Genomic DNA, 18,745 nt, shown 5'->3' with positions numbered 1-18,745 from the left:
GTGTGGTGTTTAGCTGCCAGCCGGGTTAAACCACAACACTTTATTAAAGAATTTACATATTTTTTAAAAGGGGACTGTATGTGAGGAAAGGGGAAAGATTTGCATTTGCTGATGTTCCATAAGAAGTAAATGTTTGACCAGAAAAGAACAGCTTGTTTAAGAGGGAGATCTTGTAGGGAGCTTGCTGCACCCTAGAGAAGATGTGATGCCACGGCATGGGTCTGCTTAGAGAACTGGTTGTCCTGTTTGTGATCCCTGCAGTTCCAGAGCAGACTTCTTTAACTACAAGCGCATTTAGCTTCTTGAGCACTGCAAAATTGCCTTAAAACCATGCTGAGCAGCATTCTATAAAATGCTCATTTTAATTCCTGATGGGGGAAAATTCTGCCTTCTAATGATGCTGCAGGGGTGCGAGAAAAGGAACCAAATTCCTCCTTATCACTGCCCTTAGTCTGTATTTCTAATGGCCCTGGAAAACCAGCATTAAAACTTATTTGTCCTGAGGCAGCATTTAGGAAAGGGGCTGTGATCATCCGATTTCCAGTGAGTACCTATATATGTCAGATGTGTTGTACGTGCTAAAGGCAGAGGAGACTGGCAGACAGCAGTAAGTTTGAGCTACCTGTATTTTCTTCCAGGATTTGCTCAGCCCTATCCTCCACTAGCCAAAGGCTGTAGCGAGGGATAACGTTAATGTGGAATCTCCAGGTCTCTGTCCTGAGATGCCTCAGATTTCTGATGACAAGGTAAAGGTGTTTGACAAGAGGAAAGAGGAGACAAGTCTCTCACCCTACTGGAAGAACATAACTTTCCTTTTTCTCTCTTAAGCCTTGGAACCATGGCTATAAGAAACATATTACACTTGCCAGGGAGTGCTGAGAGCCCAAAATGAAGCTGTCATCCGCGTGGAGGTGAGACCTATCAGCAGACAAGGCTGGCCAGGCACTGGCACTCAGCAAGGACATGAGTCAGATGGAGAGAGGGCTGGCAGGCGTGCAGAGAAAGCGGTGCAGTAGGTGGCAGAAAGCAGCTGGCAGTGCAGGAGGGAGTAGTAATGGGAACGAACAGGAGGAGGAGGGAATACAAGAAGTCCTCATTCTTGCACAGATATTCAGCATCCTATTCAACAAAAATAACATTAGGATTTCAAAGAAATATTCAAATAAATTTTGTTCCTTTGAGGTATTTATTTTAATTCTATAATAAAAGCAGGTTATGTGTGCATTTCCTCCTCCAGCCCCAACCTGTTCTAATAGCATTACCTTTAGCTTCACCCCATTCTAAATCTTCCGTGTGAAGTTGTCTCAGCAGATCCAATCAGGTATATTTCATTGCTCAATGGTAGAGAGGAAATGAATTTTTCTGATGAGGGGAAAGCACAGTGAATAGCTTGATTCTCCTCCCCAATACCATTTGCAATCAGTTTTGTGCTGCAAATGAAGTCAATGTTTTCCTGGGTCAGAGGTGACTAATTATTCACAGTACTTTCATTTCCAGCAGTAGAGTCATCATATTTCTGCCAGTCATCATTCTAACTATGTTGTGCTTGATTTACTTTGCATTGCTCTTAGGTTTGCAAGCCTAGCTACTATCCAGACTTGTTCTCTTCTTTGTTACATTCCCTGAGTTACTGCCACTAGTTCTTGTGTCTTCTGAAGGGACTAACAGGAGGACTCTGGCACCAGTGTTGCAGTTTTCTACCACTTTATGAGGTCACATCTGTTAAAAGAATGAAATGGGAAGGAGGAAGGAATATAACACTCAGTTAATGCGTATCTACCGAAACAGTATTATTTCACTGGAATGGGTCAGTGTCATCTCTGTTTTGTTTAACAGCAATAGAACCCCAAAGCCCAGAGAAGAGTAAGAGTCAAGGTACAGCTGGGGTTTGAACCTGACTATCTTAATTCTCAGGCTGGTATTTTCCCTGCTAGTGCTTAATGCTTCCCTCTGAGTGTCCAGAGCTCTGGTTGTTGCAGCGACCACAGAGGGGTTTACAGCATTACCGTATATCCGTTACATTTATCCCTTGCAGTTTTGCCCTTGCATTCACAGCACTATTCCTAACGTAGATCAGAATAACTGAGCATCCCTGCACATTCTCTGCAGCAAATTGACTGATGCACTGGTAAGGATGGAAACCCAAAAAACACATGATCCAGCCTTACCTTTTCTTGTAGTAGAAAGGTACTCTGTATACAGATCGGTTTAGAAAGATTTTAAGAGGGCTCCAAAGTAGATGCTAATAATTAAAATGCTAATTAACAATGTTCCCAATGGTATTCACTAGTAGTGTTGTCAGGGCAGGTGAGATTTCAATTATCTTGCTATTGCTCTTTGAACTAGAAAAGTGTCCTGCAGTGAGTAAAGGTGGAGTACCTAAGCTTCATACTGCTTAAGTGCTGACTTTCCTCTGGACTTCTTCAATTTCTCTTTTTCATATTAAAAAAATCCACAAGTTTGTTCCTATGATTCTGAATGTGCAAAATGGCCACTTTGAGAACCTCAGCGTCACAGGGAAGTGAGCAACACCACACGAGTCTCCTGCCCAGACTGCCTCATGAGACCCCATCACAATTTTCACTTGCTGTCTTTGCTCCGAACGAAACTGGGGACAAGACTGGGCTTCAGGGCTTTGAAATGTCAGCTACCACGGCAGGGGATGTGGGTCAGCAAAGGGCCAGCAGGGCGCTTTCTTCAAGATCAGATCTTCACAGAGACTGAAGTAAAGCTTTCAAATGCTCAGCTCTTAGAGCCTAAAAGAGCAGAAAACAGGCGAGTTTTCTTAGAAGGGCTCAATGCTCTGCAGTTTTAATTGGCAGGAATTTAAACATGCTCAGTTCCGTAACTTAAAGGCAGGAAACAACACACAAAGCCAGGACTGTAACAAAAAGAAAGCTGAAGATGGAGGAGAGATGATAAGATTAGAGGCAGAAAGTAGGGATCCATGGAAAGGAGAAAAGAGGCTGCCAAATGTCTGATAAAAAGATGTACTCTAGGTAAGTAGAAAGTTACTGGCTTCCACACAGGAATTCCAGGACAAAGACTTGATGGTCTCTGTCTCTTGAGAATAGCGATCTTTGTAACTAGGGGCTGGGGAAGTTTTACCATTTGTAGTTAACTTGATCTTATGTTGTGAAGGATGTGAGAGGGAATTTAGTATGCAAAGTTAAATTTTAGAAAAAATTAATTTTCTGTAAAGAAAAAGAATCCTGCTTTCATCCTTCCTATGAGAGGGCATCTCTAGTGCCAGATGAAGTGCCTTCTGAGTCAGCATCTCTTAATGGTGTAGCATGCAGCAGGTGGTGATGGAAGCTAATGATGATGTGTAGAAAAAGCATTCAGGAAGGTTCTGACAGATAAGGAAGAAATGTAAGAGTGGAAGAAAATGAACATATGCTAAACCCAAGTGCCTGAAGCTACTGTGATGTGAAACGACTCAGGCTAATGAAGCTTTTCAAGAAATAAATTTCTGCTAAACTGCACCTGGAATATTGCATTGCATCTTCCTTAGATCAAAGTAATTTGCATTCCTGATATTTATATGTAACAGTGAAAAATGTTATAATTGCTATCCAAACACTGTTTTACTTCACACCTTGCAATAGCCCTGGGCTGCGTTCGTCTTTTAGGAAGTATGATGTCTGAGATGCTCCTGTTTTATAAAATGGTGGTTTTGTTATTGATGGCAGGTGAAGCAGCAGTCAGTTCGCATACAATTTAGGTCTGTTTGTAAAATCAGGGTGTTTAATATGTATCTGTTACTGGTGGCATTGTAATCTTATGTCTACATAAAGTATTGCAGTCTGGAGCTTAGCACTTAGGTACACAAAATACAGTTATAAGAGGATAGTTAGACTTGGAGCAGTGAGATGAATTTGAACTCCTTCACCCAAGACATAGCAAGCGTCAAATCTGTGTGTATCACACAAATGCCAATATTACCCAGAAGACGTGGTTCCTGGATGTTTGTGACCACTTGCTCTGAAAAGGGGACACATAAAAGAAAGTGAAAGGGCTGCACTCGTGTGCTGCCTGGTACAAAAGGGTTCTCTAAAACTTTGCTGCTCAATCACAACAAAGATGATGTGATTTACAGACTTCAGCCGTAGTAGAAGAGCAAAGAATCATGACAGGAGCATGAAATCCCAGGAAGACTATGACGTTAAAATTAAAGCTGTTTAAAGTTTTTGTCCTTGCACAACCAGCTTGTGAAACACTTGTTTCATATCCAGGTGGCTTTTGCAGATCTCCAAGAAGGGAAATTCCACCACCTCTCTGGGCAGCCTGTTCTAGTGGTTTGTCACCTGCACAGCACACAAGTGCTTCCCGGTGTGCAGAGGGAACCTCCTGTGCTCCAGTTTGTGCCCTTTGCCTCTTGTCCTGGCACTGAGCACCACTGAAAAGCACCTGGCATCGTCTTTGTTGCACCCTTCCTTCAGGTGTTTGTGGGCATTGATAAGGTCCCCCTTGACCTTCCTCTTCTCCAGCTTGAAAGAAATATTTCCAAAGCTTTTTGGTGGGCTACAAGAAAACAATCCATGAAAAATAGACTGTTACTTTGAACTTTCTGAGGGAACTGTTTTATTACAAAATTAAGAGTAGTTTTATCCCTATACAATGTTTCTTGCATTTTTTTTTTTCCTGAAGTAACTCAAGCTGGTCCCAGATGGAGGCAAGATACTGTTTTTTCACTGGTCTAATCTGATAAAATTACTCCTGTGTCTCCCTGGTGATTGAAGATGCTGTCAAAATGTTGGTGGAAGCAAGATTTTTTGTTAGTATCTGCAAGAAATGCTGATACACAGCAGTGATGAAGTTTGAGACTAATATTGAATTGCTTTATATTGTCATGGTCTGGTTGGACAAGGTGCAAGATCTCACCTGGAATGAATCTGACACATCAGAAGTATACAGATTTAACCACTGGAAAGCGCTGCACAATCCCTAGGAAGTTCTATATAAATACCTAGGGAGTGACTAGAGAAAGAAGGACAAAAAATGCAGCTGGTGCTTGGACCTGAGAAGAGTTTGAGGTCTGTAAGTTGCTGGGTTCCTTTCACCAGCAGTAAGTGACCTTTAAGATGACTCCAAAAGTCCGTTTCCCATTCTAAAATCAGATTTACCTTTTCCTTTAAGTCTCTTCTTGCTTTCAAAAGGACTGAATGGCAGTACAGATTGTAAAGCCAGTGGTCCACAAGCAGAAATAGATTTTTCACATGTTCTACTTAAACAAATGCTAGGTTTTCCAGAAAGCTTTGTATCTTCAGCTGAGACTGTTATACTTTTGGCCTGCGGTCCTACAGGATGGACACACTGTGCAGAGTAGCTTGGAAAATCTGGTCACTCTCATATTAATTTGGGGCAGGGGCGAGAACTGAGTCTTGAGTGTGGCTTCCAAACTGTTGGAGCTTGAGAGAAGCATGCTCTTACTTGAGTCTGATACGGTGCTCAGAAGGGCCATCTGTCTTCTTGTAACAGCAGGAGGGGCGTAGGGAACACAGAAAAGTGTCTGTGGCCAGACACAGCTCCTGCTTTTAAAAAACCTAACCTAGTCAAAACCAGCTTTAGAAGTGTTTTTGTAAAGCTTCAGTGGCAACAAGCCCATTTTCTATACTGCGAGATGAAACAAATTAAAGGATACAAGGAGAACATATATGTGTTTGATTACTTTAAAAATATATATATATAGTGACTTGGAGTAGAAAGGGAATTAGTTAAGTGGGAAGATGAAATGCGAATGAAGATTCATTTCCATCGGTGGCTGGAGTGTGCCCCAGCCTGTCAAGAATAAACAATCATGCAGCCAGGGAGACGTGGCAGCCCCGGCAGAGGGCATTCACTGAACACTCTGATTTAAAAAGTAACAGCCTTGGTATGGTCTGTGGTGAAAAGACTTGCACTGGTAAGAGGCAAAGGAAAAATCTATCCACCTGCTCTTAAAGAAAAGACAGTATACTGGCTATAGGGGGGTGAAATAGCTACACGCTCCCTTACAGCTAAGGGTGGCATTATTTTAAGATCAGTGTGTGAGCTCCTGCCTGTCTGCCTGTCCCTCTCTCTCTCTCTCTCTCCAGGGCAGGAACCACTCACCTGTGTGACACAGTCCTGGGGGAACTGCTGGCCCAGCACCGCTGGAGTGGGAACTCCAAATTTTGTAGGTCTCCAAGCAGCTCCTACAGAGAGACACACTCCGGGGCGGCAGTTCATTTATTACAGTGCTACTCCTTAAAGCAGTGGTTCAAAGTGCTGCTAGAGGCTGCTGTTAAATATGTCATTTAATTACATTTCACCTCCAAAAGTTTTCATGAAAATTAATAATGCTACATTATGCATGTACAGTAGAAACCAGAAGAGGGATGTTAAACTTCTAACATCCACACCCTAACGATTTCAGAATCACAATCTCTTTGACTTAATAAAAGAGTAGCAGGAATGAGTATCCAGCATCAATGTCTTTGCAGGAAAACTGATGAAACTAGAAGTATATTTTAAATCCATAAACTACATATTTTACACACTGACAAACTACATCTTGAGCTATGTACTTTGCCTATATTTAGTATAACTTTATTGATCAGTTTGTGTTGCACTTGCATCACTCCTATATTAAAATACTATAAAACAAACAATCTTGTCAAATACTAACTTTGCTAATGTTTTATAAAGGTACAGGTGCTCTGGCACTTTTTTTTCTAGTTTACAAGTCCCCAGAATATTACAGGTGAAAATACTGTGACTTCAATCATGCTGATTACACCTTTAATAGCAACCGTATGTTCTCACTCATTTTTAAATTAGACCGCTACCAGCTTACTTCAGTCTTGTCCTAAGTACAAGTAGTCCTTGAAATCTTATAAGAGCTCATACAAGGCCTCTTAGCTCTTTTCTCTTTGTGCATTTTCAGTAATGTTAAAAAAAAAAAAAAAAAAAAAGTGAATGATAAATACTTTAATGTAACAACAGCTGTTAGGTCTGAGAAGCAGTTCTGTTTTTTATCTTGCTTGGGATATTGCTAACCAGAGTATCCAGTAATGGATATGTGTTGGGATGCTCAAGACTGTTTTTATATGTACCAATAAAACTGAAGTGTTAAGATAAATTTGTGTATGTATAATGAAATGAAAAGTCATATAGCTTCAAATCCGTAGCTACCTGTATGAGAGAGAGGAAGTACAAGAAGTGTTGTGGAATAAGGATTAGTCCTGTGAGGGAACTAAAAGCAAGCATCCTTCAGGAAATGTATCTGTTTAGCTACAGCTAGGCTGCTGACAATAAAAGGGAATCTTAAGAATGATGGTAAGGGTTTTTTTTTAATTTTATTTTGTTAACTATGTTTTGAGTGAGTTGACCCATGACTATATAATCTTGAAGACAAATTCTGAAGATAAAACGTGGAACAGTCTTGTGTGTCATGTCTGCCTTGCAGGTAGATGGGCTATCCAAATCCACCTTGTCACCATCTTTGTCTTTGCAGAGCCCTGTGCGAGTGCCTGCTGTGCTGAGCTGCTCATTCTGTCCCAAAGAAACCTGAGCTGTAGGTTATCTGAGCCACAGAGAAGGCTGCTCCCTGCTTCTTTCCCCTGCTGGCACGCACTGTGGTTTGGGTATGTATTCCTTGCAGACAAAGCTAAACGTTGGCTCTGGGTACCCAAGCCCTAATATCAGGAGAAATGCTGCTATCAGTGCTGAACGGAGAGACCTACAAATGTGAACTCCAAGTAAGTGTGAAGAGAGAGCAGCTGTGTGTGTGCGCATATTGGGTCTCTGGTCTGCTGCGTGTCCTTTGTAAGACTTGGGTGTGAGCATTATCTTGGAGCACTTATTCTTTGCTAATGCCAGATTATTTCCTATACTTTTTTTCTTAAATGCCATGTCTTCTTATAGCTTTAATTACCCGAGTTAAGTGTATCTGCAGCTTCAGTAAACAGCCTTGTGGATTTCACCATAAATGTATTTTTTCCTGATATTTATCATTCTCATATTTTAATGTTGTCATACAACTCCTGTGTGTTAGCCTAAATATTTTCCCTGTATACCTTTCGAATCCTTTTATTTTTCCCTTGATAACCAATCCTTCTAGTCCCTTTAATTATGTTTACAGGTTGCGTATTTAGTTTGTCAATGCTGTTATAGAGCTGTCATAATTTTCCGTGGAAATCTTCCTTTGACTACAGCTATCAAAACAGCCTGCCAGTTTCCCATCTGCCAGGGAGCTTTCCTGTCATATGTAGCTCATTGTCAATAGGTTGTGTTCAAGAATTAGGATATTGCCTGGAATCCTCGTTTGTCTGACAACCCTGCCTTCTGTAATGGCTTGTTTAACTTGTGCTATAAGTGACACTGTCTAAATGAGATGACACAACTGAAGGCAGCACACGCTACAGACAATATAGCCGCCGTTTCACTCTGCGTCCGCCCCTCGGTACATTAAATTAAGGGCTGGTTGTGGTGTTTGTGAGGTCTCTTTTCATGTGATTTATGTGATTTACCAGGGAATTGTTCTGAGCATATTATTCTGCTATGAAGTGCGCCCATTCCCAAATGCTTTTGCCTATTAGTGGCAGCAGGGTTCTGAAGGCCAGGTAATGAACAGTGACACCGGGACGTTTCCTAGCTCCATCAAGGTCTGGGACAGCTGTGCAGCTGCAGGAAGAGGCTGGAGAAGCTATGCAAGCACTTCGGATGTACTTTTCCTTCCTGGAACACAATAAAGTGGCTGGTATATGTACTGCTTTCTGCTGACTAGATTGAGATTAACTAGCAGAGGAGGCTGAAGAAAGTAAGACAAAAAGGCTGTGGTATGACAGCTGATCTAGTTTTGTATGTCTTAGCATGATAGCTTACACAGTGAGATTCTTCTTTCTCTAATAATGAACAGTAGGTAACTGGAGATCGCTCTATTTTGTACTTCATCTTGAAAGAGGACGTGAAGCTAGCTTTTCCCCAGTTGCCCTCTGCCAGCTGATCCAGGCTGCTCTGTATGCGCTATCATTTATCAACAGGAGGGAAGGAGACGCTGCTGGCTGGGGAATTGTACTAGAATCCAGGATTTATGGATTTTTAAGACAAGCTAGTGAGTTTGTCTTGTTTTCTCACCTGCTGGAGAAAAGGTAACGCTTCCCATTCAGAGGCATTACACCTGCCTAGAGTTTGCAAAGAGGTCTGATATGCTGCTTTAGTGGGAAGGACTTCGGTTATAAAGTCTTTTGGTTTATGTATGGTCCTCTCCAGATAAAATAACCAGAAATGGAATCCACTTCTGATTCTATTGCAAACACTACATGAATATTCTACACATTGCTCAGTCTACTGAATGGAAAAATCATTTCATGCCAATGAGGAGGCCACTATACTATTTGCTAGACCTATCCTTTCCTATTTATCTCTCCCTTACTATCTTTAATCTTCACTTATTGCTAGTTGCAGTAAACCCAAAGTTCCCATAAAATTTATTCCAGGCAAATGCTGAAAAGTGACTTTTTTTTTTTAGACAATTGTGTGGATTTAAGTAAAAAGACTAAAAACCTTTGCCACTATCAGGCAGTGAATGCGGGTAGTAGAGTTTTTGCTGACAGGTAGGGTGTGTAAAGCCATTAGACTCTGTTACAAACTGTCACCACGCTGCTGCTCATCTCCTTTGTGTTTGTAGCGATAATCCCTGCAGTGAACCCCATCAGGGTGAAGTCTTGTTTATAGAAGTGTACCTGGCAGTGAAAGATATCTAATGTAAGGTGGTGCCTTGGGATACCACCAGCGAAAGGGTAAGAGCAGTGAATTAAGTTACTTTTGCAGTCTTCCTTTAATGTTAGATTGATTTTTTTTTTTTCTTTTTGAAAGAGCAAAAATAAAATGTCTGTTCCAGATTTTGGTTGAAAGGTGAAGAAGCTGTTCCATGTCCTACATAAGCTTTTATTGATAAACAGATCAAATAAGAATTAGACTAACTCTTGATTTAACTTTGTAATCGTAAAATCTCTCTGAAAGATCGCAGTACAGCTTCCTTTTCTTTGCCTTGTTTGCTCTGCAGCAACTTCTTTACACAGTAAATCAGTTGTGCTGCTGCAGGATCAAACTAATTGCAGTGCTCCTTTAAATAAAGGTTTTTGCTCACCAGGAGCATGAGATCACATGAAAGAGAACTGAGTTAAATTACTGCCTACTGACAAGTCCAGGCAATCCCATTGGTTGACATCAGCTTTAAATGCTGTTTTCTGGAAAACATCTCAGTCACTTTAAAAAAAAAAAAAAAAGGTTAAAAATAAAATATTTGACCTCAGTGTTATGATGTCTTTTCCATTACCCCAAGTATGTGCCAGGTGTTCCCAATAGTGTGGCATATGCAACACTGAGCTCTCTGGAAAATGACCTTTAAAGGATCTCTAATTGTAATCCCTCTGATGGGTTTCAGGAATAACCTATTTTTCCCTGTCACCTCTGGAAAACCGGAGACCTTCAGAAGTTTTAACAACCTAAGGTTGCTGTTGATTTCTCTTGCTAGCAGTGATGATTGGCTTCAGCTTCGTGGAAGAACTGGGCTAAGTGATACAGCCTCGTGCTGAACCTGGACTCGTAGAACATCCTGAGCTGGAAGGGACCTGCAAGGATCATTGAGTCTAAGGTCAAGTGTCTTGGATCTCTGACTTGCAGTGTGCTGGAACAGCCCAAAACTGCTGAACTTCTGCCTTCCTGTGAGTCTGTGCTTGTGAACGTGGGGGTGTGTGGTGTGTGAGATTGAGATACTGAATGTCAGGACACTTCTCTAGCCGACCTCCTCTCTTTGGATGCTTCTTGCTCACCAGCAGCTTATACTTTGTGTTCCATGCTGTTGGCCTGAGGCATTTACCAAGCTCCTGTGCTCGTTGTGTGCAGGTTGCTTTTGGAAGGAGTCAGACAGACCGCTCTCCTGACGGGAACAGAACAAAATATAAACGAAGCAGACAGCCCAGCAGGAAGAAGGCTGAAAGCTCGGGATGTACCAGTGTGCTTTGGAGGGCTGCCTGCTGACTAATGAACAGTCAGGCCTGCTCACTGCTTCTCCAGAGTACTGAGTATTTAAATCTTCAAGAACATTTAAAGAAAAAAGGTGAAAATACCTTCTGTTTCCTCCTGACGTGCTTATCAGAGCCTGCCTCTGCCCTCTCCTCTGCAGCAGAAGCTGTGCTGCCAGGACTGCACCACACTGATGTAAACTCTCTTGGTATCCGCACTGCCAGCCAGCAAACAAACCTCTGCTCTGTGCCTCTGTCATACATCTTGCCTTGCTAACACGGGAAAGATGTGGTGTGGTACAAGTTAAATACATCATTTGGGTGTGATATGGTATCTGCTTCAAGTGTTCAATAGCCAAGAATGTGAAGTTTAGTGTTTCATCATTATAACACCTGAGGGGCTTAGGGGTGTGTTCTGGCAATGGGATGAGGTATTGTCACGGGCGGGATACGGTGCTAGATCAGTCTGCATTGCTAGACAAATGGGCGCCTGTGCTAAGATTGTGAAATAAAGCTCCTTTCAGCATGGGAGAGGGAAGCGGACGCCCTGAGAGAGCAAAGTCCTTCGAGTACCTGGCAGCATGCTGGCACCGGCAGCGGCTGGCACAGGTATTCAGCAGAACCAAATTGAAGAGGTCAGGGAAAGTGCGGGGAAGTCTTATTTATCTGGTCAGGCATGCACCCAAAACTAGTCATGTTTTTGCCTGCTCAGCAGTACGAATCTAGGAGCAAAATGCATCAGAGACATAGATGCCCGTCATCTCATTTGCTGGATAAAAGAATACGGTGAGTGGAAAGCTGCTTCGCGCATTTGCTGGTTTTTTGTCGCTCCAGTTGCAGTAGAAATAGAAGTGCCTACTTTTAAACTGTTTTCTATTGTTGATGGATTAGGGTTTTTACCTTCCTCAAGCCTTAATTCTAGTGATGAAATTTAGTTTTAAACTGTCCTGCTGCCAACAGCGGTGTCCGTTCTGTCTCTGCAAACTCAGGCATGTCAGTGAACAGTTCTGCAGCAGTGCTGGTGATGCTGCACCAACAGAGAGAAAACCTTTCTATAACTGGTACCAAATGCTGACTGAGCAAGCTTACAGCATTTAACTGCTATTTAAATGTGCGGAGAAAACAAGCAACCCGCTCCTTTACTGTGTCTTTCCTGCTTTCTCCCCCGCGAAGAAACCCATCCCACAAACTGCCCGTTGCTGCTCTGTAGGTACTTGCATGTTCTGAACTGGCAGACCCACGCATGCCTCAAACCTAATTAAGACGTCTCCCAAACCAGAGGTAGGAATGTGTATTTCAGTGTTGGTAAATACAATTTGGAGAGGCATTCCTTAAGGCATTCTACTTTTCAGGTACTATTTGTACTTTCATTATCCCAAGTCAGACTTGTGCATTACTAGGGTAATCACTGAGTAATCACTGGCAGCAGAGGGCACAGACCCTTACAGGTGCATGGATTGCAATTGCATGCGCCTTATTTCCTCTGTAAATCAGGCAAAAAGAATTCCTCCTTAGAAACAGTTTAAAAAAAAAAAAAAAAGTGTTTGGAGTCACATCATTAATAGCAGTGTGGTAAGTAGACTTTTAAAACTGAGCATTTTTTCACTGACTTAGTTTTGCCATTATTCTGGCGAGTATTTTAGCCACAACAGTCTGGCAAGGTTTCTGCCTTTCCTGTTGCAGACGAAATGTGTCAGACGAGCTTATTCATGCTAATGACAGCCATCCGTCTTCTCTCCAAGTGCCCTCCTCACACAGTTTTAAATTAAATCCCTGAAAAAAGCCTTTCTCTCCTGAGTATCAAAGGCCTGACCATCTCTATTTTTACTTCTTTATCCTCGTTTTTCATTTTCTAGTAGTATGGATGCATCTTTCTTTCCTTTTTGCTTTAGGGAATTTTGATGATTTTGACCTATAAATGGCAAGGGCAATAAAAGTTTGATCTTTCATTTCAAAGCATACTCCATTGCTTCATCTTTTCCATTCAGACAGCGAAGCACCTTTTCTTACACATCTGGCCTCACCTGGCAGTGAGGCGGAACAGCTTTTGTGCCTCTTTAATTTCTTTGGCTTAGTTTTTCTCTGACTTCACCTTTTATGATCAGTTTGGTTCAGAACTGAAGCTTTGGCAATTCTTGCTTGCCAAGTGGGTTTTGGTGAACACTGGGAAAGGAATTTAGATATCTGAGCTCTAGCCTCATCTTGGCGCTGATTAATCCCAGTGGGTGCCTGGCAAATTCACCTGTCCGTGAATGTCTGGTAGGTCCCTGCAGTCTATGGGGTGGGGAAAGCACCGAGAGGTGGATCCTCTGTGGCACTGAGAGCAGGATGAGAGCTCGCGAGTGTCTGAGACGTGGAGGGCCTAAACCTGTGGACAGTGGTGCTTGTATCTCAACAGATCACTTGCCTGGAGATCACTTGCACTGCTGCTCAGTCATTTAGCAAAGCATAAAGCCAATTCTTCTTGTAGAGGGAACCATAGAAGGCGCCTGCTGTGACTGCTCTGAAGGTGAAGGGTTTTTCTTCTCCTTATATCAGCATTTCTAAATGTATAATTAATATGCAGAGAGTGAAGGAGGAAAAAAATCACTATTTCTGAAGATCTGCCTTGCGATGATTATCCTGAAGAGCTGCCCCTTGGCCACAGGTAATTTGGCACAGCAGTGACCAGGAGCTCACGAAGAGAAGCAGCAGAGCAGGTGTAAATCAGACCCTCGCTAACGAGGTGTCAGCTGGCACAGCAAGTGGTGAAGCAGCTCCTTACAGCTGCTGCCCCCAGTGCACAGGGATGCCCTGCCGAGGGCTGGTCCCTTTCCCGTTCACTCACCCTGGGAGCGAAGAGGGTCCGAACTCACTTTTGCATACAGGGATCCTTGGTAGCTTAAAAATTATCAGACATGTTTATCAATGATGTGTCCATACCTCGACGTGCCTTAATCCCAGGGGACAGTTCCAAAAAGAAGCAGCATCGTTGTGCTCAGCATTAAATGCCTGCCAGCAACGCTGTCCTTTAGATTTACTGAAGGAAGAGTGAAGCAGTTTGCAAATAATTTCAGCTAAAAATGATAAAAGTAAAAAGGACAGCATTTTTAAAATGCCAAAGCATTTTGCTCTAATAACTTAAGTACAAGTCAAAGTTTTCCTACTGTAGAGATGGAAGATTTGGAATTGAAAAAATATTAATCTTAACTCTTTAAGTGTTACATATTACAAAGACAAAGTAAAATACTTAATTTTAGGTTAGAGATATGCTCTCTGGTCAAAAGCTGACCTTTATTTTTTCCTGTGCACTTGGAAAAACTTGTTTGCTTGTTTACCCCAAAGCAAATCCATTTCTGCACATCCCTGCCCTGAAAACTCTCACATGCACGTGCAGTTCCACTGAAGTAATTAAGAAATCTCTTGCTCATCTCTGGGTCCATTGGACCTAAAGAAGTTAACAGGTTTTGGTCATGCTGATATGTGGAACTGATCTTGTTGGCAGGGCAGTGTTGTGAAACATTTTGCAGACGTCAAGCCCCCTTCTCTGTTTGGTCCCAGGTTCAATTCTGAAAACTAGCAAGTGAGGCCTAAAGACTGTGGCATCCACAACAATCCTACTTCTCTGAGGTTTCTCTTAGCTTTATTCTGAGAGACAAGCAGAGCTGAGACAGTTTCCATTTCATTTACCATTGCATAATTTGAGGATTCCATCACCTTTATGAATATTGCTGCCTTATGGAAGCTTCAGTGGTGGAAATATAGGGCTTGCTATTTACCAACATCCTAGTAGCCCTGCATTTTTACACCTCAAATAATTTTTCTGATCATTCTTCCCCTGGCTTGTTGCCATCAGCTTGGATTTGCTTTTCTCCTGTAATTTCTGCACTTGTTCAGTGGAGGAAGTGTTGCCAGGGGAGTCGGGCGAACCCTCTTACGAACCCTGAGAAGTTTATGGCGCAGGTTGCTGTGTTTTGGAGGCGTTAGCATGCTGAATTAAAATAAAGCTATTGCAATTCTGGGAAACGGATGCTAAGTACTCGGCCCAGATTCCAAAGAGTCTCAGTGGCCTTGTCTAGACTGGGTCTAGAGGTAGTGTCTGCGCTGGGTTGCTAAAAATGCACCAGCAGAGGTACAGCAGGCTTTAATGCGGGTGTTAAAATGCACTCGTCTCTGTCTGTGCTCAGCACAGCAGCCTGGCTGCCACCGTATACGCTCCTAGTCTAGACAAGGTTATTTGTCCAGTTTGATGTGCCAGGGGCAATGGGTGGGCCTCGAAGGGCTGCCCTTCGTCACTGCTCCTTCAACACAAAAGGGAGAATTTTAGCCCCGAACTCCGTGTAGAGATCTCGGGGGAGGCAAAACCTTGGTCAACTTCGCTGCAGTTGGCATCAGTGAGAGGAGTGGTGGGCAGGGAGAGGGTGGCGTGTCTTGGGCTCGAGCTGGTTGTCTTGGGCTTTTGCTGCTTACTCTGAGCTCTGATGGCCCTGTGCATTTTCTGCAGCAGAAATTGGCGCGGAAATATAAAAGTTACGTTCTTGCCCTGAAAACGGTGCTAAGGAGTAATCTCCAGGAGCTACCTAGATCATAAAAGATGTATTTAAAGCCTATTAGCTAAAATGAATTAATTACCACTTAAAAAAGGCAAAGCAGGCAGGGTGATTTGCATTGTGTGGCTGCAGCCTGGGAAGGCTGGAGAGCTTTCTGGTGCCGGGGACATGGTTGTTAGTGCTGTTTGTTAGTGCTCTGCTCCCTGTTGGGATGGCCAGCAGTTGCGTGCACAGACCAGCATCTGAAGCTCACACATCCTGAAGAAAATCAAAGCATTCAGAACCAGACCATGCATGTAGCTTCTGCTCCTGAGCATCGGTTAATAAATAGCTTTGTTCATTCCCTACCATCGCAGGTTGTTAGGTCAACGGGCATTTTACGGCTTTAATGGCTTGCGAGCTTGCTTAATATGCCAAAATTGGCGGAACAGACTGTGTTTAAAATTCAAATAGTCCTTTTTCATATGAAATCTGTGTGGGATTTGAAAAATGTCCAAATTAATGCATGGCACATTTGAATACTGACTAATTAGACTTAACAAATCAGTAAGAATTGGGCATTGGTGAGAACTAAACCTCTTAAAGAAAGAGAAGAGCAGCTCATTTAGAGAAGGAGAGGGGAAAGAAAGCCCTGACACTTCAAGCAGTGTTTTCCATTCATGGAGATTTTAAAATGGTGATTAAAAGTGCAGCGAGTTCTGGGATGAACCTTGATGTGATATGTGGAGCAGGCAGGTAAAGTCTGGGTGAGGAAACAGCAGAATTAAAGTCCTGCCTGCTAACCCCCAAAGCTGAGGTCTGTCATTGCTGAAGGATTTGCTTTCCAGACAGTAGTAGAAGAATTAAGTAATCACTTTAATGACAGGCTGTGCTATTAGTGTCTTAAAGTGACTCTGTGTGTTCTTCCAAGGCATGGTGAATGTTTGATTTCGTTCTGTCCCAGGTTGTTTCAAACATTTGAAAGCTGTGGCTCAAGGAGTTCCTGGTCTGCTTTCTCAGTGATTTTGCAAGGTTTCAGTGCTCTCCTAACAGGAATTGCCCTGGGATCCAGGGTAAAGTCTCATGGAGAGAGACCATTGGGAAAAGCTCTCACATTTTTGAGAACTTCTGTCAGAAAGGTGCCTTGTTCCCCCTGGTGGGATACATTTGGGGCTGATTTACCCAAATTTGCTTACCAGCACTCCTGTGGGAGGTGCCCTCTTTGGTGATGTGCTGCTCCTTCCTGTGAAAAAAAGGTTTAACATCTGGATATCCTCGATGCTTCCAGGTGAAATGTTTCAGCAGCTTTCTTTCCTTGTCATGTGTATCGAGCATTTGAGCAAGAGCAGGATATCTGAGGTGTGACAGGGAACCGAAGGACAAAGCTAGACACAAAGTCTCCAGCTCGTGTGTGACACTGGCCAGGAAACAAAGATCTGTGGCTTGGCTGCGCATAGGATGAGTTGCAATGCTTATGTGCCAAAGCACTTCAGGATCCAAAGGATGAAAGAACACAAAGCAGTAAGTATTTTCATAAGCATGCCGAGCTGAGCTGTTGCTATGTTTCCTACTGCTGTAGCCCCACAAAGGTTACAAGACTGAGGCGGCTGCAGTGGGCAATAGCCTGCAGGGCAGTAGCAGCAGATGTGCCTTCACTGCGTGGTTATCAAAGGCATCCCATTGACCCCAGCAAGGACTCTCACTGGTAATTCCTTGCTCAGGAAGCCTGACTGCAGCCAGCTTTTGGTAAGACAGCGAAGTCACCTCCTTTTGTACCACTGGCCTAACTTGTAAAGTCTTGTAAAGTGAGCAGCCAAGTCATTCCCTTCCAGCTGCTTCTCTTCTGTTGTGTGTAAACACTTTGCCATCATGAGCAATACTGAGAAAGTGAGATACTTGTGTTATGTCTAGAATTGGTATTTGATTTTTATTTTATTTTTTTTACTGCAGAAGGTGACTCCCTCCTGTTGTATTTATTTGCAACTTAGTCCTTCTGGCCTCCTAATAAGATCACACCTTTAAATCTAATGACACATCAGGAGCGTTTCAGACTGGTATTAACTGAGCATTACTGTACGGTGAGCCATGTCTAACAAGCAATCATCCAAGTCCTCACCGAGGCCTCTCTTCTCCTTGTGACAAGGAATTTATGTGATTTCCAGTAAAGCATTAGAATGAGATGCGAGTAAAACTGTTGTGGTGTGATGAAGGGATTTCTGAGTTGTGCTTTCTCCTTTTTGTCTGACTGTTGCTCTTAACTTTGGTGCACTTGGCTGTCAGTCTCCTGCCATGCATCCATCAATTACGATTGTGTTTATCTCATTTTAAATGAATGTGGCCACACGTGTATACCAGGTATTTACATCAGTACGGATCCATGCAGGGTGGCATGGGAATAGTCTATCCTGTAACCCCTCCCAAGCTGATTTTTCCAAGAGACTGTTATGCCTTAGTGACAGATGTGGGCAGTCTTCCTGCACACTCAGTACAGCAGCTTATGAAGGGTAAGGACAGGTGCAGGTGACAGGATTCAAATGAAAGGCCAGGATTTACACCAAAATATTTCCGTTTCAGAAGCAGAGGCAACCCTTGCTCAGCAATCCTGCCAAACAGATGAATTTTGTTCCAATGTAGAGGCTAACACTGGTAGGTTTGTCTTGACGCTGCTCTGGTTATCTCATGGGGAATTTATTTTTGCCTGTAGTTATCTGCTTTTCCTTAATGCCGTTTTTTTTTTTTTTTTCCATGTTGACTTCACTAAGTAAGTTAAGTTAGATGATGTAGCATTTTATTTCATGCCAAAGCAGACTGCCTTTCGGCTTTGAGGTGGTCACTCTAGCTGTGCTGTCCATTGGGAGACACTTTTCTACTGGGCTATAATGTTAGAGGCATAACAGGATTTCATGCTGAAGCACCCCATTATTTTTTTTTTTGAACTGAAATTCTTCAAATTCAAAGCAGAAAGGATGTACAGTAAAACTAAAATCTTCAATTTGATTTCTGTTCTTGAGTATTTCCCAGAAGGATAAACACATTACCAATCTGAATTGTAATTATAAAGTCAGTAATTGTCTTTAAGGGATCAACACATTTTAGCAGTATTTGCAGTAAGCATTTTTTATAAATACAACCATATTACAAACCAATATTCTTTCAATGACTTGTTTTATTAGTAATATGCAGAGGCACTGCTACTCTGTCAGGTTAAAGATGCCCATCTCAGATGTACTTTCATTTATTCTTAAT

The 18,745-nt window shown here is 42.5% G+C and overlaps 1 long non-coding RNA gene across 5 annotated transcripts in view; it reads left to right on the top strand.

Moving 5' to 3' along the window:
* Positions 1-1,404: 1,404 nt before the first annotated feature.
* LOC106041473 (uncharacterized) overlaps positions 1,405-18,745 on the top strand; it is a 44,159-nt gene continuing 26,818 nt past the window's right edge. Inside the window, exons 1-5 of one of the 5 annotated variants that reach the window (XR_010825709.1) lie at positions 1,405-6,157; positions 7,478-7,721; positions 9,653-9,764; positions 10,502-10,621; positions 10,873-11,777. This is a non-coding gene — a long non-coding RNA (uncharacterized lncRNA). Of the gene's footprint in view, positions 6,158-6,205; positions 7,300-7,477; positions 7,722-9,652; positions 9,765-10,501; positions 10,622-10,872; positions 11,778-18,745 lie in introns of those variants that run through there. The other 4 variants (XR_010825708.1, XR_010825706.1, XR_010825710.1 and 1 more) reach the window with 4 other exon arrangements.

Source organism: Anser cygnoides, chromosome 18 (assembly GCF_040182565.1).
Source record: "Anser cygnoides isolate HZ-2024a breed goose chromosome 18, Taihu_goose_T2T_genome, whole genome shotgun sequence".
Classification (NCBI taxonomy): Eukaryota; Metazoa; Chordata; class Aves; order Anseriformes; family Anatidae; genus Anser; species Anser cygnoides.
This window is presented reverse-complemented; position numbering and strand designations above follow the sequence as displayed.